This window comes from Puma concolor, chromosome B1, assembly GCF_028749965.1.
Source record: "Puma concolor isolate L17-30 chromosome B1, mPumCon1.1.hap2, whole genome shotgun sequence".
NCBI classification, from domain to species: Eukaryota; Metazoa; Chordata; class Mammalia; order Carnivora; family Felidae; genus Puma; species Puma concolor.
Window position 1 is genome coordinate 149472406 of NC_141670.1, and position 21155 is coordinate 149493560.

The 21155-nt window shown below is 39.3% G+C and overlaps 1 protein-coding gene across 8 annotated transcripts in view; it reads right to left on the minus strand.

Moving 5' to 3' along the window:
• The window catches only part of SLC4A4 (solute carrier family 4 member 4), a 354218-nt gene that overhangs the window by 154941 nt on the left and 178122 nt on the right, over positions 1-21155 (minus strand). The window lies entirely within an intron of this gene.

The window sequence follows — 21155 nt, forward strand, 5'->3', positions numbered from 1 at the left end:
ATGTCACAACTTTTCCAAGAAACCTCACATACCGTCTATCATTTCTCTCATGATAGTACGGCTATATTTGTATTAGATGAAGCGGGGGGATCCAAGGAAGATGCAGGAACCAGATGGGGAAAAACAGGTCAATGCTAAGAAACAATCAAATCTACTGTTCTTCCTATCTTTATCTGATTCTCATTAATAAAGGTAACAGCTTCTCTGATGTGTAACTTTGTAATACAATCAAAGAATACGGAAGTCAACATTTCTAGGTAAACCCTGAGCAAGATGATAAACATACTTCACTGTTTCCCCACCCCCTCCCTAGCAAACTCCCCACCCCTACGCCCAAACACCTTGAAACCAAAACAAATGCTTCCCAAGGCAGTGGTCCCCAAAGTGCGGTGCCCAGACCAACAACATTAGCATTACCTGAGCACTTGTTAGAAATGCAACTTCTTGGGACTTACCCTAGACCAACTACAGTAGTCCCCCTTACTCTGCTGTGTCAGTTACCTGTGGTCAATTGTAGTCCCAAAGCAGGTGATCCTCCTGATGAACCATCAGAAGGTCAATAGCAGCCTAACACTACATCATAGTGCCTACGTCATTCACCCCACTTCTTCTCATCACATAGGCATTTTATCATCTCACATAAAAAGAGTGAGTACAGTACAATAAGATATTTTGACAAAGACCACATACACAGACTTTTATTATAGTAATTGTTATAATTGTTTATTTTATTATTGGTTATTGTTGTTAATCTCTTACTGTGCTTAATTTATAAATTAAACTTTATCATAAGTCTGTGTATAGGAAAAAACATAATATATACAGGGTTCAAGGCATCCACTGGGAATCGTGGAACGTATGTCCTGCAAATAAGAGGGACTACTATATAATCACAACTCCGGGTTTGGAGCCAGGTGACGCAGTTCTAACAAACGTTTAAAGTAATTTGGAGACATGCTAGAGTTTGAGAACCACTGCTCTAAATAAACCAGTTATCTTAACAGAATGGTGTGTCTCAGGATCTGAATTAAAAGAAGCACATATAAATTGAGTTAGGCACAGGGGTAGTCCTGATAACCTCGCCCTCCTCCAAGCCACTGCTCTAAACTACTGTATCTCAAGCAAATCATTCAGTTAGCAACCTTGCCTCAGAAACACAGAGAGAGTGTCTTACTTGGCTTTTCCTCTAAGTCCTCACCTACACAATCAAATAAATAAATTTGTTTGGGAACCTCATTGCTTAATCAGCCTTTTCCAGAAACATATCACCCAAATCCAAGACAAGGACAAGAGCCAAAAGAGATTACAAACCTGATTATGTCTGGAATCAGAAATCTGTTCATGTTATTTTAGCAAACCCGGGAAGCTGTTATGCAACTGATCCCTAACAACGTCCTATTGTAGGTATTTTGCACCTGACATTCAATAAGACACATTATCAGGATAAATCAATGCTTTCTACTTATAGTTTGGGCCCATAATGTAAATTCATTATATTGCAATTCTAAGTGAGTGGAGGTAGTAGAAGAAAATGTTAACTTATACCAAAAAGGTGAAATGCACGAGGACCCTGAAGTATGCCACTTCCTGAACAGATGGGGGATTCATTCACTCAAAAGTAACCACAGTCAGCCCTTTCCATCAAAATCCAGGGCATACAGGGGTGTCTGCGTGGCTCAGTCGTTACCATCCGACTTTGGCTCAGGTCATGATCTCACAGTTCGTGGGTCTGAGCCCTGCATTGGGCTCTGTGCTGACAGCTCAGAATCTGGAGCCTGCTTTGGATTCTGTGTTTCCCTCTCTCTCTCTGTCCCTCCCCTATCCCCCCCCCCCCACACACACACACACTGTCTCTGTCTCTCTCTCAAAAATAAACATTAAAAATTTTTTTTAAAGAAACAAACAAAAAAAAAAAAATTCCAGGGCAAACAAATGTTATATAAGTGCTCTTGGTCCAAAGAAACTTTGTTTTTGTTTTGTTTTGTTTTTTTACGTTTGATTTCTACAAAAGAAGAAGAATCAGCCTCAGGTGCATAATCATAATTAATTTCCATATCACTGTTTCCTGGCCCTAAGAAAAAGAAAACTTTGGAGAATCACATTTTTAGGCAGTTTCACACAATTAAAAACAATTTAATTTTGAAAGTACACACTTGGCAGGTACATACTGTCTTCTATAAAAATTAACTGCACTCTGTACTAAGTTTGAAAATCGTTGTTCTTCTTTAGCACACATGTAGCAATTCATAAAGTCCTTTGCAATGATATCTATTAGATACAATAAAAAGGGTGAGGAGAATGTACTGCATAGAAGGAAGATATTTAAATGTGTACGTATTAGATAAAAATGTAAAAATGTATGTAATGCAATTAACACATCACCCCCCTCACCTCATACCTTTACAATGAGGCAACAGAGAGCCTCAGAACAAGCTAAAACAAAGATCACCTGGGGTATGAAATAAACTGGATTTTTTATCCTTAACAATTAAAGACTGATTTTAGCATGAAAAACAACTAAGGTAACTTACATAAAACAGACATCAGGGAATCTGGGTGTCCATGTCAGAAAATTCAGAGGTATGGGTCTGATTTGCACTGTTTGAGACCATAAAACTAATAATAAATGTAGTTTTGGAAGAATGCATGCTAATGTGTTCTGTATTCCACTGACTCACTGATATTCTCCACCACCCCCCCCCACCACCCACCCATTGTTGACATTAACAACCCTACTAGAAACTGTCTACATCTAAGACTAAGGGGCAACTAATCCTTTTAAGGACTAAGTACTTTAACTTACATTATCTTACTTAATGCTCATATAAGCACCTTGAAGTTAGTATTCTTCTAACTTTACACATAAACAAAATGAACTTCAAGGAGGTTAAGTTCATGGTCACACAGCAAGTAGTAAAACTGTAATTTAAATCTGGATCTCTTAATACCAAGCCCTCTGCCTCCGAGAAAAAAAAAAATTGGTCTCTCTATGTTATTTACATAAATAAACACGCAAACTTCACCATTTCTAATAAAGAGAAACTTTAACATATAACCAAAAAGAATCTATTCTATTTCCATGCCAATTATATACAATATAATGTTCTTAAGAATATTTAAGGCAGAAACATTCTTGGTTTCCAATTTGGTTATTCCCAGAGATGGAGTACACATTTCTTTATTTTTTCGTTTTCATAAAGAAAAAAAGGGAGAGAAGGGAATTGAACTCAGCTATAATGTTTGCCACTGTGATTAAATAGTAGCCCAAAACCACACCTCTGTGACAAAGGAGAAAGGATGCTAAAAGCAATAGCAATGTAATTATAAAAACAACAATGTCACATGCTTCTCAATGTCCCACCTCACAATCACAGCCAAGTATTTGTAAAATTCCACAATGTACATACAGTCAACTCTCCATTATTTCCATATTGGTTTTCTACCATATTTCAAGTTACTCCAACTGCAATCTCTTTCCATTTCAACCACTAAAAGCAGGAATATAAGCGGACAAGGAGAATAAATCACCTGGGATACTAGCAATGAGTTGGAGAAAGTCTAGAAAGAATCGCTAAAAGAGAAACTTAGATATTGTCATACCAGTTGCCTAGTCCTCCATTGCAACAAAATCTCAACAGCTGCCCCTACCAAAAATAATAATAAAATAAACATGTCATTAAGACCTCTAACCCATTGTTACTCCTGACCTCCAAATATAGAAATATTTAACATGTAAATATTAGATGAAGGAAACTTAAAAATACCATCAAAGGAGCTCTTTGAAGGAATTTCATAACTAACAGAATATCAGCTTGTATTTTTTTGCTTATTTGATTTTTAATTGTTCTGTTTAGAAAATTTTTGTTGTTTGTTCATGATTGTTTTTATACTTAATTTTATTTTTTTTTAATTTGCATCCAAATTAGTTAGCATATAGTGCAACAATGATTTCAGGAGTAGATTCCTTAATGCCCCTTACCCATTTAGCCCATCCTCCCTCCCACAATCCCTCCAGTAACCCTCAGTTTGTTCTCCATATTTATGAGTCTCTAATGCTTTGTCCCCCTCCCTGTTTTTATATGATTTTTGTTTCCCTTCTCTTATGTTCATCTGTTTTGTCTCTTAAAGTCCTCATATGAGTGAAGTCATATGATTTTTGTCTTTCTCTAATTTCACTTAACATAATACACTCCAGTTCCATCCACGTAGTTGCAAATAGCACGATTTCATTCTTTTTGATTGCTGAGTAATACTCCATTGTGTGTGTGTGTGTGTGTGTGTGTGTGTGTGTGTGTGTGTGTGTATACACACCATATATACACATCACATCTTCTTTATCCATTCATCCATCAATTCGATGGACATTTGGGCTCTTTCCATTCTTTGGCTATTGTTGATAGTGCTGCTATAAACATTGGGGTGCATGTGTCCCTTTGAAACAGCATACCTGTATCTCTTGGATAAATGCCTAGTAGTGCAATTGCTGGGTCATAGGGTAGTTCTATATTTAGCTTTTTGAGGAACCTCCATACTGTTTTCCAGAGTGGCTGCACCAGTTTGCATTCCCACCAACGATGCAAAAGAGATTCTCTTTCTCCACATCCTCGCCAACATCTGTTGTTGCCTGAGTTGTTAATGTTAGCCATTCTGATAGGTGTGAGGTGGTATCTCATTGTGGTTTTGATTTTATTTCCCTGATGATGAGTGATGTTGAGCATTTTTTCATGTGTCGGTTGGCCATCTGGATGTCTTCCTTGGAGAAGTGTCTATTCATGTCTTTTGCCCATTTCTTCACTGGATTCTTTGTTTTTTGGGTGTTGAGTTCAATAAGTTCTTTACAGATTTTGGATACTAACCCTTTATCTGGCATGTCGTTTGCAAATATTTTCTTCCATTCCGTCGGCTGCCTTTTAGTTTTGCTGATTGTTTCCTTCGTTTGTTCATGATTTAATACAAAACAAACCCCAAGAGCCTGGAGTCAAAGCCCTAAGTTTGTCTTATTCACAGTTTTAGCCTCAGAGCTTGGCACTAAGTGGCACTTAATAAATATTTGTGAATGAATGGATAATACCAACTGGGTATCATTTTACTTCCATTTGGAGTTACTAGTATAAACACTACTGTTCAAAGTCCATTTCCTATGAAGGGAGATGCTGTGTACACACTCCAAGAGCCTTCAGACTTGGAAAGCCTTAGAGTAAATAAGGAATAAGTTTGTAGCTGGCCCAGAACTAACAGAGTGGAAAGACTCTGCCAAACTGGCTAACAGCCTATTAGTCAGCAGTGGGAACAGACGTGAGAAGGAATGAAGGGGTGAAAAGAGAAACCCCCTGTGAAGGAAGGATCAGGAGGTGAGAATGGGAGGACAAATAAGCGAGGGTGTCCAGACCTTGGGGAAAGGAAAGAGTAAAGTTTTCAGGAACTAAAATAACTCAAAGAATGTGACTGGCCTGGAAAATGAAACAAATTTAGAGGAAGGAAGAAGATATCAAAAGATCCAGATAAGTATCAAAGTATGTGACAAAAGTGCAAGCCCAAAGCTGAAGTCATCCCTAATGTATGGGACAAAGGTAACGCAGAAGACATCTGAGGGAGAGACTGGGAGTGTGCGGAAGCCAAACCACAGCACAGCAAACACCTATGCCAATAAATCCTTACCAACGCCAGTCTCTTCTTGGAAAGATCATTCTCTACCCTTCTGAGATCTCTGCTGTCCACCTGCTCCTTGATAACCTATCCAACCACAACTTCTCTGATCCCATTCTCTGTTTTTGAATTTTCGGACTACTCTGTGGGTTTTTCCCAAAGATGAATGTAAGGTCTTACACATCTCAATGCCAAGTACACAAGGTTCATCTCTTCTAATTATTTTCCAATTTCAACCATCGAAAGCAAAATGCTCTAATCATAGTGACTCCCAATATAATGATATGGCACTAGATACTTAATTTTTATTATGATCTTTAAAAAGTAGTTAATTTAAAAAGAATCATTCTTGGGGCACCTGGGTGGCTCAGTTGGTTGAGCATCCAACTTCGGCTCATGTCATGATCTTGCAGTTCATGAGTTCGAGCCCCACATCCAGCTCTGTGCTGACAGTTCAGAGCCTGGAGCCTGCTTCACATTCTCCATCTCTCTCTGCCCCTCCCCAGCTCGTGCTGTCTTTCTCTCTTTCTCTCTCCCTCTCTCTCTCTCTCTCTCTCTCTCTCTCATAAATAAATAAATAAATAAATAAATAAATAAATAAATAAAGATTTTTTTTTTTAAATGTAAAGAACCAGTCTCTATCTCTCTGCACACACACATTCTAAAAAGACATTTAAAAAGTCTCTGCTCAGCTGAGGAAACATGCCGACACAAACAAGGACTGGAACAGTTACTAAACAGTATAGTCCCCATAAAGTACATCAAGGAATCTGTGGTCCCTGTGATTATATACAGTATTTGTGATTCTATACTAGCTCTTTCTCTGTCTTTAAATTTTTTTTTAACATTTATTTATTTTTGAGACAGAGAGAGACAGAGCATGAACAGGGGAGGGGCAGAGAGAGAGGGAGACACAGAATCGGAAGCAGGCTCCAGGCTCTGAGCCGTCAGCCCAGAGCCCGACGCGGGGCTCGAACTCACAGACCGCGAGATCGTGACCTGAGCCGAAGTCGGACGCTCAACCGACTGAGCCACCCAGGTGCCCCGTCTTTCTCTGTGTCTTAAATGCACGTATATGCACACACACAATATAAAACAACAGACAAAAGGTTATGCTGTCCAAAGCACACAGGTGGATGTATATAAAATAATTTGTGACCTTATCTCACATGACTAGAAACAGAAAAGAACAATACCATCAGCAAGCTATGCTGGCTAGTAGGAAGATAAATGGGAAAGACCAATGGTAGATTTTGACAGAAGTAAACAAACACCTCACTTCCTTCGTGCCAAACAGGCAATGACCCAAAGTGATTTTACTAAATGCCCCTAAGCCAAGTTGAGGAGGAATTTCAGTAGGTTCCTGCAGCCACATCATTCCAAACACATGTACCAGTGTCTGATTTCATAAGTGGTGCCTACTCTCTTATATCTATGTAGACACCAGATCCAAGATACAGTAAAATTTTGCCAATTCATATTAATGGAGAAATTCTCTGAATTAAAGAAGTATCTAAATTTAAAATAATTTAAGAAGGCCACCAATTCAATTTATAATATGATTCAGCAAATGAGTTTATACCTCTCTCTTCCTAGATACTTTTGAAATGATAGACTTAAAAAAATTACTTTTTTTTTAATATTTATTTTTGAGAGAGAGAGAGACAGAGTGTGAGCAGGGGAGGGGCAGAGAGAGAGGGAGACACAGAATCCGAAGCAGGCTCCAGGCTCTAAGCTGTCAGCACAGAGTCTGATGTGGGGCTCAAACTCACGGAGTGTGAGATCATGACCTGAGCTGAAGTTGGACGCTCAACCTACTGAGCCACCCAGGCGCCCCTAAAAAAATTACTTTTGAAGACAATGTAAGGCCACATCAATTGAAAGAACTGGTAGAAGACCAACAGAGATAAGAGACCAAAAACTTTCCAGAACAAGAAGAGGAGATAGAGTATTAGAGCCTGATACTATTCACACCATTCAGAAATCACAGTGTAAAATATGTGCAGAGAGGCATGTAGTCAAAAAGGAAAAGATATTCCCTGCAAAACTGTGAAGAAGCTCCATACACTGGAAGCTGTCCCAAGTAAGATGCAGGCTAAAAGGGATGAGTTTATGGAAAGTCTATGCACAGAAAGTTTACCACCACCCAGACAAAACACCCAGAAGCCAAAGCATTTATACCACATGGCTCTTTGCCAAAGAGGTATTCAGAAAAGACCAGGGCAACCAGTGCAGAGCAAAGTCTTATTAGAGTGCCCTTCAGAATAACCATTCTTACTCTAAAACAAATCCTCTTTCTTTTTTTTTGTTTTAAATGTTTATTCATTTTTCAGAGAAAGAGAGAACACTAGTGGGTTAGGGGCAGAGAGAGAGGGAGACACAGAATCCGAAGCAGGCTCCAGGCTCTGAGCTGTCAGCACAGAGCCCAATGCAGGGCTTGAACTCACAAGCCGTGAGATCATGACCTGAGCCAAAGTTGGACACTCAACTGACCGAGCTACCCAAGAGCCCCTAAAATAAATCCTCTTTCTTAAATACAAATGGACAGTTGAGGAAGCCAAAAACTAAAACAGACACCTAAAAAAATTTTAAAAAGAAATATAATTTAGAAAACTTAAAAAGTCTTATTAGTATATACAGAGATTTGAGAAAATACTGCATCCACAGAACATAAACAGGATGTTATGAAAAACAGAACAAGGGAAATATTTTAGAGTTACAATTACTTTTAAAGAATATATATGGTTGCAAAAATATATACATAAAGGTATGAAAATCAATCAAGAAAATCTTCCAAAAAGTAAGGGAAGAGGGAAACAAAAAGCCAGGAGATACGTGAAAAAAAGGTCAGAGGTACAGAGGATCCATCCAGGAAGGCCAATATCTAACTACTAGGAGTCCAACTAAGACAGAACAAGGAAAATGGAGGAGAGAACACTACTAAAGAGGATATCCCAGAGCTAAAGAACACATTTCTTCAAACCACAAGAGTCATTGCAGAAATATTAATACTGCAATCTCTCCCACAACACAGACACACAAATCCAGCCCTGTAGGTAGATGAAGCACTGTGAAATCTTGGGAATACAGGGGCAAGAAAGAGTAGGGAAACTAACTAATCTCCTTCTCTCACCAGGTAAGTAGTTAAAAGATCCCATCAATGCTTGCTAAAAAAAAAAAAAAAAAAAAAAAAAAAAAAAAAAGCATAGGCTTATTACCTACAATTATAAACATAATTAATAATGGAATTAGAATAATGATACACACCTATTTTGAGGAAGGAAAAATGTACAAAGCAGGTAAAATTAACAGGCAATGCCTAAGATTAATAAATCAGAACTAGCAAGATAAGCCCAGTATACAGAGATATGAAGGTAACTATGAAAAAACTAAAAAAGGAAGAAAGAAATTTTCTAAAGAAAATTTAGAAACAATTTGAAGAGTTAACAGTGGCTGTTAAAAAGACATGCCTCAGAACAAAGAAGTTAAAACAAGAAGATAAAGCAAAAGATAAAATTTGTTTTTTCATTAGAAGTCTTATTCTTGGTCAATTTCATAACCATTTGTACATAATAATTTAATAAAAATATACATTTATAATATAAATGTTAATTAAATCTATTTTTATTATTTCTAAGTAACTGAAATTAATTATTGAGTAGTAGACAGCCTTGGGAAAATTAATTAAATTAAATTTTAATATAAACCTGGAGGGGCGCCTGGATGGCTCAGTCGGTTGAGCATCTGACTTCGGCTCAGGAGCCTGCTTTGGATTCTGTGTCTCCCTCTCTCGCTGCCCCTCCCCTGCTCATGCTCTCTCTCTCAAAAATAAATAAACATCTTGGAGATCAAAATTTTAAGGGTTTAAAATCAATTTTAAGTAGTTCTAATATGCCCCATGAAGTAATATTTACACTATTTTTTTAATTTAATTTTTTATTTTTTAAAATTTACATCCAAATTAGTTAGCATATAGTGCAACCATGATTTCAGGAGTAGATTCCTTAATGCCCCTTACCCATTTAGCCCATCCCCCCTCCCACAACCCCTCCAGTAACCCTCAGTTTGTTCTCCATATTTATGAGTCTCTTCTGTTTTGTCACCCTCTCTGTTTTTATATTATTTTTGTTTCCCATCGCTTATGTTCATCTGTTTTGTCTCTTAAAGTCCTCCTGTGAGTGAACTCATGATTTTTGGCCACTATGTTTCAAATTATGACAAGGGAAATTTTTCTGGAACGTTCTGTCTGAAATACCAAAGATTCCAATCTATAGCTTTAGTCACCAAAAATCCTTATACCTGAAAAGTATATGCAGAAAGAAGAAAAAAAAGTATGGGCAGAAAAAAAAAAAAAAAAAAAGCCATTTAGCATAGGCCTACCTCTGCAGCCAAGTAATAATACGGATTTCGATGTCCGTATCCCATTATCAATGTTGATTTAGATACAGACACAGACATAGACAGAGATATAAAACTTTAGAAGAGTAACAGACCCATCTTCTGGGCCTCCAGTTACAAATGTAGCCCTTCCTCACTGCTGGATTTATGGCTCACCAAATGTGACCTGAAGAAAAGTCATTCAAATTGGCTTCCCCAAGCAGTAACTCCTCATGGCCTTGCTAATGCACATCTTGTTAGCTGATATACATTTTACAGGTGCTAATCACAGGTCATACACGACTCAGAGAACAGCCTCCAAGAAAGAGGACACAAACACCTCTGGGCCCATCCTGCCTCTATCCCACAAGTGGTCTTGAAGACTCTCCCCATTTAAGTTCTACAAGTCTGAGCAGGAGCAAAGGAAGGGTGTAACATCTCTCCTGGTGTGCATTTGCTCATATACTCTGTTCCTCCCCTGAGGAGAGGTGTATGACACAGTTCAGCCAAAGTGACTTCTAGATTCCAAATGGTATGATAGCTGTGAGGCCTCAAGTAAGCCTAGAGTTCCTCTGTGGAATTCTGATAAGAACTAAGATGGGCCCAGGATTTCTTTCTTATTGAAAAGCCCAAGCTGCACTAAGCTGCTTATAGTTCTGAGTTGACACTGTCCTACTCCTAAATCACATCTAGTTCTAAGAAACCACAAGGACAGGGATATTTAACTCCATGACACAGACCTCCATGATACCAACTGCCATAGCCATCATTTTTCATAGTGATGCGGCAGGAGGTGGAGGGAGCGGTACAGGGTGGTTGGCTCAAACTTCATCTCTCTCAGATGAACTTAACAGGTCCGTAAGGAGAGAAATAAAAGGAACCCAAGAGATAATTTATATAAGCATGATACTATGGAAAGAAGACAAAGTTAGAGCAAGAAAAGATTGTAAAATGGAATAATAATCCCTTATAGGACTGCTACAAGGATTAAGCAAGGGAATGCATGAGCAAATGTCCCGCACAGATGCTAGTTTTATTCTTTTTCTCTTTGGCCTCCAGTCATATGCATAAATCCTCACTGACCTCAAGATTCTTAGGAAACTGTGAAATAAAACTGCCATGGCAGAATCCCACCATTTGCAATTTTCCAGCCTAAGGAGATAAGTTCAGAGAACTGGCAGTTTGCAGCTGGGGGTTGGAATTATCTGTGGGCACTCAAGAAAGGAGGGCTGAGGGGGAAATGTAGCTGTTATTCGACCCATAGAGGGTATGTGATAACTTTGGGCGAACCAAAGTTAGCTTCTAGCAAATGTGTGAGATGCCTCACTGAGCATGGAGGTCACTAGTAATTATTTACTTGAGAAAACTATGCAATATGTGCATAGCTTACTTATTTCTTTAAGTTTATTTTTACTTATTTTGAAAGAAAGAGAGAATGTGGGAGGGGCAGAGAGAGAAAAAGAGAGAGAATCCCAAGCCAGCTCCACGCTGTCAGCGCAGAGCCCAAAGAGGGGCTCGAACTCATGACCTTGAGATCATAACCTAAGCTGAAATTAAGAGTCAAAGCCTTAACGGACTGAGCCATCTGGGCACCCCATACCTAGCTTACTTATTATATTACATCATGGTGATAGAAAGTTCTTTAATTTCTAATGTGTTCTATCATTCTGATCTTAGTTCATTCTAAGCACCTGTCATTCTGATTTAAGGGCAATATACTCCTTTCTATATTTACCACTGAAGTAGTATGGAGGGAAAAAAAGAAAGTGGTAAATATATGAAGACTCAAACAACAGAAGATGCAGAGACTCTAAGAATGCTTCACTTGGTCTAGTTACGCTGTTTAAAGATTGTTTAACAGTGGGCAAAGGTACTTTCTAAGAAAGATCTATTTTCTGCTAAACCAAAATGAAGAAAAAAGCAACAGAAAATGAGAAATTCGTATCAGTGATAACCTGAATCAGTGTCAAAACCTTAGCTTCAGAAATTTCTCTAGTACGGTGCTACTGGAATTTTCTCACAGTATACATTACCTCTAGGGCAGGGATATCAATACAGAGGGTAGATACAGTAAGTTTAAATGCCCCACAGGGTAGATAATCTGGAAGACTGGGTATGTTATTATGGATGTGGTTCATAGAATCACAGAGCTAAAGGATTGGCTGGAGGTCATCTGAACAATTTCTCTATCGGGTCGTTTTTCTCCTATAACACCAGACAAAGCCAATCTCCTAATACCTACTTCTATATGTTTCATGACAGGAAACTTACCACTTTTAAAAAAATTTTTTTTAATGTTTATTTATTTTTGAGACAGAGAGAGAAAGAGCATGAACGGGGGAGGGTCAGAGAGAGACGGAGACACAGAATCCAAAACAGGCTCCAGGCTCTGAGCTGTCAGCACAGAGCCCGACTCAGGGCTCGAACTCATGGACCGCGAGATCATGAACTGAGCCAAAGTCGGACGCTTAACCGAGTCACCCAGGTGCCCCAGGAAACTTACCACTTAATGAAGCTATCCATTTCATCGTAATAAAGCTCATTCTTATATATGTAAACTGCCTCAATTTCTGAAGTAAATAGCAGCATCTACATGAATAAAGAAATAGCGTGTGCTGGGGTGCCTGGGTGGCTAAGTTGGTAGAACATGTGACCTTTGACCTCCAGGGTCATGAGCTCAAGCCCCCTGCTGGGCATAGAGCTTAGTTTAAAAAAAAAAAAAAAGAAAAAAAAGAAAAAAGAAGAGAAAAGAAAGAAAGAAATCATATGTGCCAACCAAAGCACACACATGCTCAGAAAGAGCTGGCTTTCATTTATTTTTTTTTTTTTTAATTTTTTTTTCAACGTTTTTTATTTATTTTTGGGACAGAGAGAGACAGAGCATGAACGGGGGAGGGGCAGAGAGAGAGGGAGACACAGAATCGGAAACAGGCTCCAGGCTCCGAGCCATCAGCCCAGAGCCCGATGCGGGGCTCGAACTCACGGACCGCGAGATCGTGACCTGGCTGAAGTCGGACGCTTAACCGACTGCGCCACCCAGGCGCCCCGAGCTGGCTTTCATTTAAATACACATAACTTCTTAGAAATACTGTACATCACCGTATGTTTCTAGCCTTCACTATACATTTTCCTAAGTAGAGACCCTTGCTTTTCCTTTTATATGCTCTAGCACTGGGGAATTGGTCCCCACAGCCATCATTCCTTCCCCCAACTCATAAAAACAAAAAAACAAAAAAACCCTTGATGGGAAAACTTTGCACCCTCACACAAGAGATGGGACTAAATCCTTGCTAACAGGGCTTTATCAGCCTGAACTTGCAACAGGTCATTAATCTTCTGGAAAATCACTGAAATTCATGAATCACTGAATCATAAAAATAAAAATTACATTTCAATCTTTATCTCAAACATCAGAGTGTCAAGTCAGTATCTTCTTTCCTAAAATGTCTACCCACAGGGCCTGTTCTCTAAAACACCAAAGCAGAGCCTATCCGTACATATTTGTATTGAGCCAGTTCCTGTAAACCAGTTAAGTTGCCCTTTCTCTGATTCTTCTAATCAGCATCTATGGCCGAGTCAGATCCCTCACTGTCTGTTCACCTCGTAGATGGTCTCCAGGTGCTCGCCCTCCTCCTTCAGATGTGACCCACTCTCTCTACAAGCATCCCCTACTCTGCCCAGGAGAAGTAGCTTATCACAAACATCACTGTCCCCTTGCTAAACAGGCCTGACTGGTACCTATCTGCTTGTGTCTGCCTTGTTCACTGTATTTTCCCCACACTTAGCTAAGCACCGGCTAAAGAGTCGTACTTAAAAATATGTAAGTGAATGGGGTGCCTGGGTGGCTCAGTTGGTTGAGCATCCAACTCTTGATTTCAGCTCAGGTTGTGATCCCAGGGTTGTGAGATCAAGCCCTACATCAGGCTTTGCTCTAAGCATGGAGACTGCTTGAGATTTTCTCTCTCCTTCTGCCCCTCCCCAACTCGTGCTCTCACACTGTCTTTAAAAAAAAAAAAAAAAATTAATATTTAAGTGAATAATTGACAATTTGAATGAATAAAGTAGCAGTACTCAAAAACTCTAATTGGATGGGGTGCCTGGGTGGCTCAGTCGGTTGAGCGGCCGACTTTGGCTCAGGTCATGATCTCGCGGTCCGTGAGTTCGAGCCCCGCGTCGGGCTCTGCTGACAGCTCGGAGCCTGGAGCCTGTTTCAGATTCTGTGTCTCCCTCTCTCTGACCCTCCCCTGTTCATGCTCTGTCTCTCTCTGTCTCAAAAATAAATAAACGTTAAAAAAAAAATTTTTTTTTAAAACCTCTATAATTGGATATAATAAAATTATCACCACTAGCAGGAAAGGGGTCCTCCAAATCCAAGGTGTTAGTAATCATTCTTACTGAAGACAACAGTCACACCTATTACTGACACTATTACAAATAATAATAACAGCCTACACAGAGCCTAAGCCACTAGCTGCTTAAGAGAAAACACGTAAGAGAACTTTCATACAGGCTCTAGGCTTTTCCCTAAGAAACACAGAAAAAAAATTACTTGAAGATGTCCCTTGGAAATTAGGGAAATGATTCAACTTTGATACCTACAGCAATTCCTAAAATCCAGACCCCAGCCTAAGTATGTGCTAGAAGAATCAATTTTTTAAAACATAGAACTTTTACTATGGGGAAAACTTGCCATTATAATTGAAGTTTTCCTGTTCTTCCTCCTCAAAAGAAGGATGCTATTAGTCCCTCCACAATATCACCTAACAAGACCGTTCTTTGATTTGTAACCATGGTTACTGCTTGCAGAACCCATCCATGTATGGCTCTTCCTGAGGCCAAAGCTGATCATGGCCTGTAATAGTGTATATGCTCCAGCTGCTTCCTGTGGTTGGTAAGAATGGGATTTAGAAAACAGAACCATCCCTGGAAATTATACTTCTGAATGCTGACTTGTTGCCTCTCATTGAAAAATGTTGGGGATTTAATTTTCTGACCTGAAACAACAAAGCTCAGGTCATCAATATCCACACCTCTTGTCAGCAGACAAGGACACTATCTGTTGCTGAAAGTAGGGAGAACAGAGGGCAGACAGCAAGAGAAGCAAAGACAGAAATAAAAAAATAACTGTGTCATCTGGCATCTACACACCTGAGTTCAAACCCTGGTCCTCCACTTACGGAGTGACCTAAAACACTCTCCCCACCAGATAGGCAAGGTTACAGTGATAGGACCACCTGAAATTCTCCTAACTTAAAACAACAGTGCTTTACTTCTTACTCAGGATGATGCCCATTGTGGATTGGCTAGGGGCTTGCTTTTGCAACTCTGTCCTTAAGCCAGGACCTGCTCCATAGCAGCCACTCTCTAGAATGCTGCTGGTTTGAAGGAAAAATGAACCTAGTGGAGCATGTACTGGTCCTTCAGGTTCTCCCCAGGAATGACCCCCATCACTTCTGCTCATGTTTCACTGGCCAAAGTCAAGTCATGCGGCCACACCTAACTTCAAGCGGGTGAGGAAGAAGAATCCTTATTTGTTCCCACAGGAGACCTACATTTGGGAACAGCCCTAATGACTACCATAAGCACTTAAACCTCACTGAGTCTCAGTGTCTTTATTTATAAGGGGTCAGTGAGGCTTGCTTCACATAATGTTTTTTGGGGACGTTTAAATGAGCCAGCACCAGGCTGGATAAATGACAGCTCATAGTAGTCAACACTGTTTTGGTGAGGGTATGTCAACCATGGGTAGAATGATCTAGTCAGCAGAAAATGGGCATCTGAGCCAAGGAACTCAGGTCCCAAATTCTACTACTATCAGCAGCTACTGAAGAATAGCAGAGCTTCCCCTTGCTACTGAGGCTGGTTAGTTTTGATATAAAGACTATGATCTGACAAATTCAGAAAAAATCATTCCTGTGCTAGGTTTCCATATTCTTTTCAGTCCTTTCTTTTACTTTCAGGTTAAGTGTTCATTTAACCAACAAATATTTGTGAAGTGTTTGTGTGCCAGGCACTATAACAGCCTGAGTGATGAACATATCACAGCTTTCTACAAAAGAACCTCAATCTATGCAAGAAGAATCACAATTCATGGCCCATTAATAGCTCCCTACACCACCACCATCTCTCAATATTAAAAGAGAGAGAGAGAGAAGAAAAGAAAAAGCAACTCATACAAATAAGAAAATGTAGACAAATTTGTTAAGTTTATCATCATTCTTTCTAAGAGTACCCAATAGTCAAAAACAAAGATGGAACTGCTTGTTGTTCGAAAAGTTTGTCTCAGGCAAACAGATACTATACTTTCTAGTTAAGTAGATGCTACATATTCTATTTCCTCTCATGTGTTTTCAGACTGACTTAGCTCTTAAAGATGGTGAGAGCATATCTTTCATATCAAACTAGTGAGGACATATCAATCCAGTCAAGACAAAGGAGATACAAGTGTAACTGACAATGCTTGATTAGCCAATAATATATACCCATGGAAAGAGTCAGGTGGATTAGTCCAGTCTAAAATTTAGTGAACATCTATTAAGTGCGACACTGTGCTTGGCAATGGGGATTCAAAGACGTATGTGGTTCAGGCTCTTTGACCACTTTTCCAATAATGCAGGAAACATACTTGTACCATGGTATGATAATAAAGCAATGGGGAGGGGAAACTTTGATTGGATGGAGAGAAAAGAGGGATATAATTTTTTTAAGTCTCCTGGGAGAAGCAAGAGTTTCAAGAATAGGCTAAATTTAGCCACATCAATTTGACAGTAGCTGGAACAGCATGAATAAGGGAGAGATTCAAAGACATGGAACCTAAGAATATGGGGATCCAAATATTACTAGAACTTAGCGTTCAAGAGTGGAAATGTCAAGGAATGATTAGAGACTTAAGCAGAAAGCAAGTCAAGGGGCATCTCACAGGTTAGAGAACTTGGATTTGATCTTCTAAGTATTAGCCAGGCTGGGGAGCTTGGGCTTGAGCATATAAAGGGCAGGGAGCTGTCACTAAAGGTTTTTGAGGAAAGGGAGTGATTACGTTTGCATCTGTGACCTAGAGAGGTCCTTCCAGCAGTCATGACTGATGGATATAAAGGGGTAAGACAAAAGACTGGGAAAACAGGAGGATATTGAAATAGTGCACACAAGAGATGATAAGCCTCTGAAGCAGGGCAGTTGCAATGGAGTCACAGAAGGGCAGGAATGAATAAGAAGGAAAACAGCCAAAGGGTATGGATGGAGGACAAGGAGGAGTCAAAGACGCCAGGGGCTTCTGGTCTAACAGGGGCAGGTCAGGAGCTACTGAGATGCAGGATGCATTAAGAGGAGTAGAATTGGTATCTTAATTACCAGGACAACTCTAAATACCATAAACATTCAGTTTACCACAGAAAGAAATACCATATTTCTGAAGATTCTGCCAGCAATTTTCATCAAAGTAAAATTCTACTATTGGCTGCCAAGAAGAAATTTCATTATTAACTTTGAAACTGATATCTATCGCTGAAATACTGCATTTGCTTTTCCTCTGCTCTCTCTCACTCACATGTGTACAGACATACTAATTCAAGTAGTCAGATCTTCAGTTGTCTCCAAGAATTAAATCCAGACATTGTCTGGTCTAATAAGAGTGGTTTACTGTATACCTGCATGAAATACTCTCCACCAGTTTCAAATTAATCTAGTCTAGTTCACTAGTAGACCATAAAACCACAGCCTCAGTTTTTCTTCAGTAGACCTTGAACTGGTAACCCCAGCTTTTCCTCACTCTGACAAAAGCCCTCATCTCCATCAATAAGAGTATTCAGGAGGACATATCTTCTGTATACTGACTTTACAGAGCTTCACATTTCTCTCAGCACTGCCAAGGACACACTCCAAAGTCATGGCTACAATTTCTGTTTGACTGGGAGGTAGTCATTAGTGCTGGCCACCAAGTATTTCTGAATTTCCACCTTCTGGGCACATGGTAGGATAACAATTCTTTAAGGTTAGGTGTGGACATATGACTCAGTATGACAAATGAAATGTGAGTGAAAGTAACATGTGTCATTGCTGGGCTGAAATTGAAGAGGCAGCCTGTGAGTCACCATAACCCTTTCCCATTGCCACAATGACTGTGGAAGCACGGACTGAGAGAAGGCTTCCATTAGCCAGGATGCTGACTAACAATGGTCAGCAGAACTCCCTGAAGATCCACATCAGACAAACAGTAGTATGACTAAGAAACTTCTATGGTATTAAATAACTGAGATGTTTGGGGTTAGTTGTCACTGTAGCAAAATCCAGCCAATGGATTTTTGATTGACTGCTAACTGTCATGAAGCAGCAAAGAAAGAAAGTCAGGAAAACCAGCTCTTCTTATACCCCCTCAAATCATCTCCATTCCACCATGTCTCATCAATGTTCTTTGGCAGGCAAAGTGGAAATCCATCACAAACACAGAACACAAACATCATCTCTTAATGGTTCTTACACTTTCCTTTCAATACTTTCAATTATTGCCACTGCGTTTTATTTAATCTTACATTTGAATCATTTGGTTCTGTTATTCATTCATTTGTGCAACATTTATTGATTCACTGCTCCAGAGAAGGCATTCTCCTAGACACAATGGAACAGCAGTTGTCAAACTTTCCAGTCTCAAGATACCTTTATACATACTTAAAAATTAAGAGTATTTGTCTGGGTTATATCTATCAAAATTTACCATATTAGAAGTTAAAACTAAAGTTTTAAAATAGTCATTAATTTTAAACTATACCACAAGCCCATTACATGTTAACATAAGTAATATATTTTATGAAAAATATTTTCATAACAAAAAATTTGGCAAAAGGAACAGCACTGTTTCACATTTTTACAAACCTTTTGTAATATTTGGCTTAAGGAAATACATCTGGATTCTCATGTCTGCTTCTGTGTTCAGTCTGCTGAGATATGTTATTTTGGTTGAATGATATAAAGAAAATACTAAGACCCTCCAAAAGGGTCTCACGGATACCACGGCTCACCAGTCCCCACTTTGAGAACAAGTATTATAATGCAAAGGTGAGAAGGGTTTTACTGTAAAATGGAAGATTATAAATATGTAGATATTTTGTAATATGTCTATTACAACCACACACTACCACTGTAGCATGAAAGCAGCCACAGCTGATGTATAAACTAATGAGCTTGTCCATGTTCCAATAAAATTCTGTTTACCCAATTAGGCAGCCAGTCAGATCTGGTCCATGGGCCTTAGTCTGTCCATCCCTGTGACAGAAGATAACTAAATGAATTAGACATGGGTCTTGCCCTTAAAAATATGCATAGCTAGTAGAGGTAATAAGACAAGTATCCACTACTAACACTATTAATACAAAACAGAATGAGATACACGTCATGTGAGAAATCTCACAAAAGATACTTTCAGACCTCAACGTCACTAGAGAGTACCTCAAATTGGGAAGGTTCCAAGGAGAATGTGGGCATTGAAGGATGGGCTGAGTTTTGACAGAAAGTCTCAAGAGGAAGGAGAGTGTTCCAAGCGGAGAGAATGTTAAAGCCAAAGACAATAATGGAAGGAAGCACTCGGCAAATTCAAGTAATATAAGTAGCACCAAAGTGTAGGAGCAGAGAAAGTGAGGACAGAAAAACACAGTGAAGTGCCACTTACTCAAATCTAGGTCACTAGGCAGTGGGCCTTGAGTGCCAGGCCCAGGGATTTGGATATCGTCTGAGATGTACTGAGGCTTCACTGACCATTTCCACAGGAGAGCTGACTTATCAGCCAGGTATGGTAAGATTAACTGGAAGGCAAAGCACAGGATGTGTTTGCATGTGTCCAACTATAAGCAGTGACCCCAGGTGACAGGCTGGTGGATTAGACTAAGCAAGAGGAAATAAGGACCTGAACAAAAACAATGACAGGAAGATCAGAAAGGAGACATAGGCACGCAACATCTAACATGTGTAGCAGTTCACTACGGATAGAGGGGAGGAGAGAGTGCATAATCAAAGATGGCTCTGAGGTTTCGAGTCTGAAAGAAGGAAGAAAGATGGTAAGGAACAGGAAGGTCAGGAAAAGGGACAGAGTTTGATCATGAACATATTCCACATATCACATATTGCCAGGCACAAGTTTGAATGCTCACAAATCCCAAACTCTCTTTGGTGGGAAAAAAATGCATTTTATAATTCCAACACCTTGTCAAAATTTTTCCAAATCTGTGCCTCTTGAAATCTCCTCCAAGTCCCTAGTACTCTGAAATATAACAAAATTTCTAAGTTTTTATTCTTTCTCCACTTTGATTCTATTTATAAGCTTCTAGAGTCAGTATATACTTCAGCTCATTATAAATACAATATTAGGTATCAATGAAATAACTAATGAGACCTCTTTCAGAAGCTTGGATACATAGTAAATAACTCCCATTAAAAAAAAAGTGGTTAGAACGGTCTCTGTTTGAAGAATGTTGTAATTCATTCTTAGATACCTCGTAAGTTTTCTGAATGTCTTATATTAACCAAAAAGTCTGAAGGTTGATGTCAGGTTGCTGAAAGATTTTATTTCTTACAGTCTTTTGAAAAGTTATAGTGAGGGAATTTTGAAAGCTGTACTCGAGTTTCCTTTTGCCTCTTAAAAGGCCCAAAATGTGGGGCACCTAGGTGGCTCAGTCAGTCAAGCATCTGACTTCAGCTCAGGTCATGATCTCACGGTTCCTGAGTTGGAGCCCCACAATGGGCTCTGTGCTGGTGATGCAGAGTTTGCTTGGGATTCTCTCTCTCCCTCCTTCTCTCTGCCCATTCCCTGCTTGCTCACTCTCTCTCAAAAATAAATAAAGTTAAATTAAAAAAAAAAAAAAAAAGGCCAAAAATGTATGTGGGAATGATACAACAAATGACCCAAATAAGATTTTCAGTCAAGAACAGGCCCACATCTTCAGCCTCCTGAAGAAGGAACAGAGGGATGGAAGGTGAAATACATGGAATCAAGATAAAAATGCTCTAAATTTACTAGTTGCCTAAAGAAAGCCGTGATATAGTAGTTATTCTGTACTCCCAAGGTAGATTTAGATGGATTGAAAAAAAAAATAAGGGGAGAATGTGATAACAAAGCAGAAATATGAAAGAGTCTTCACCCATGATAA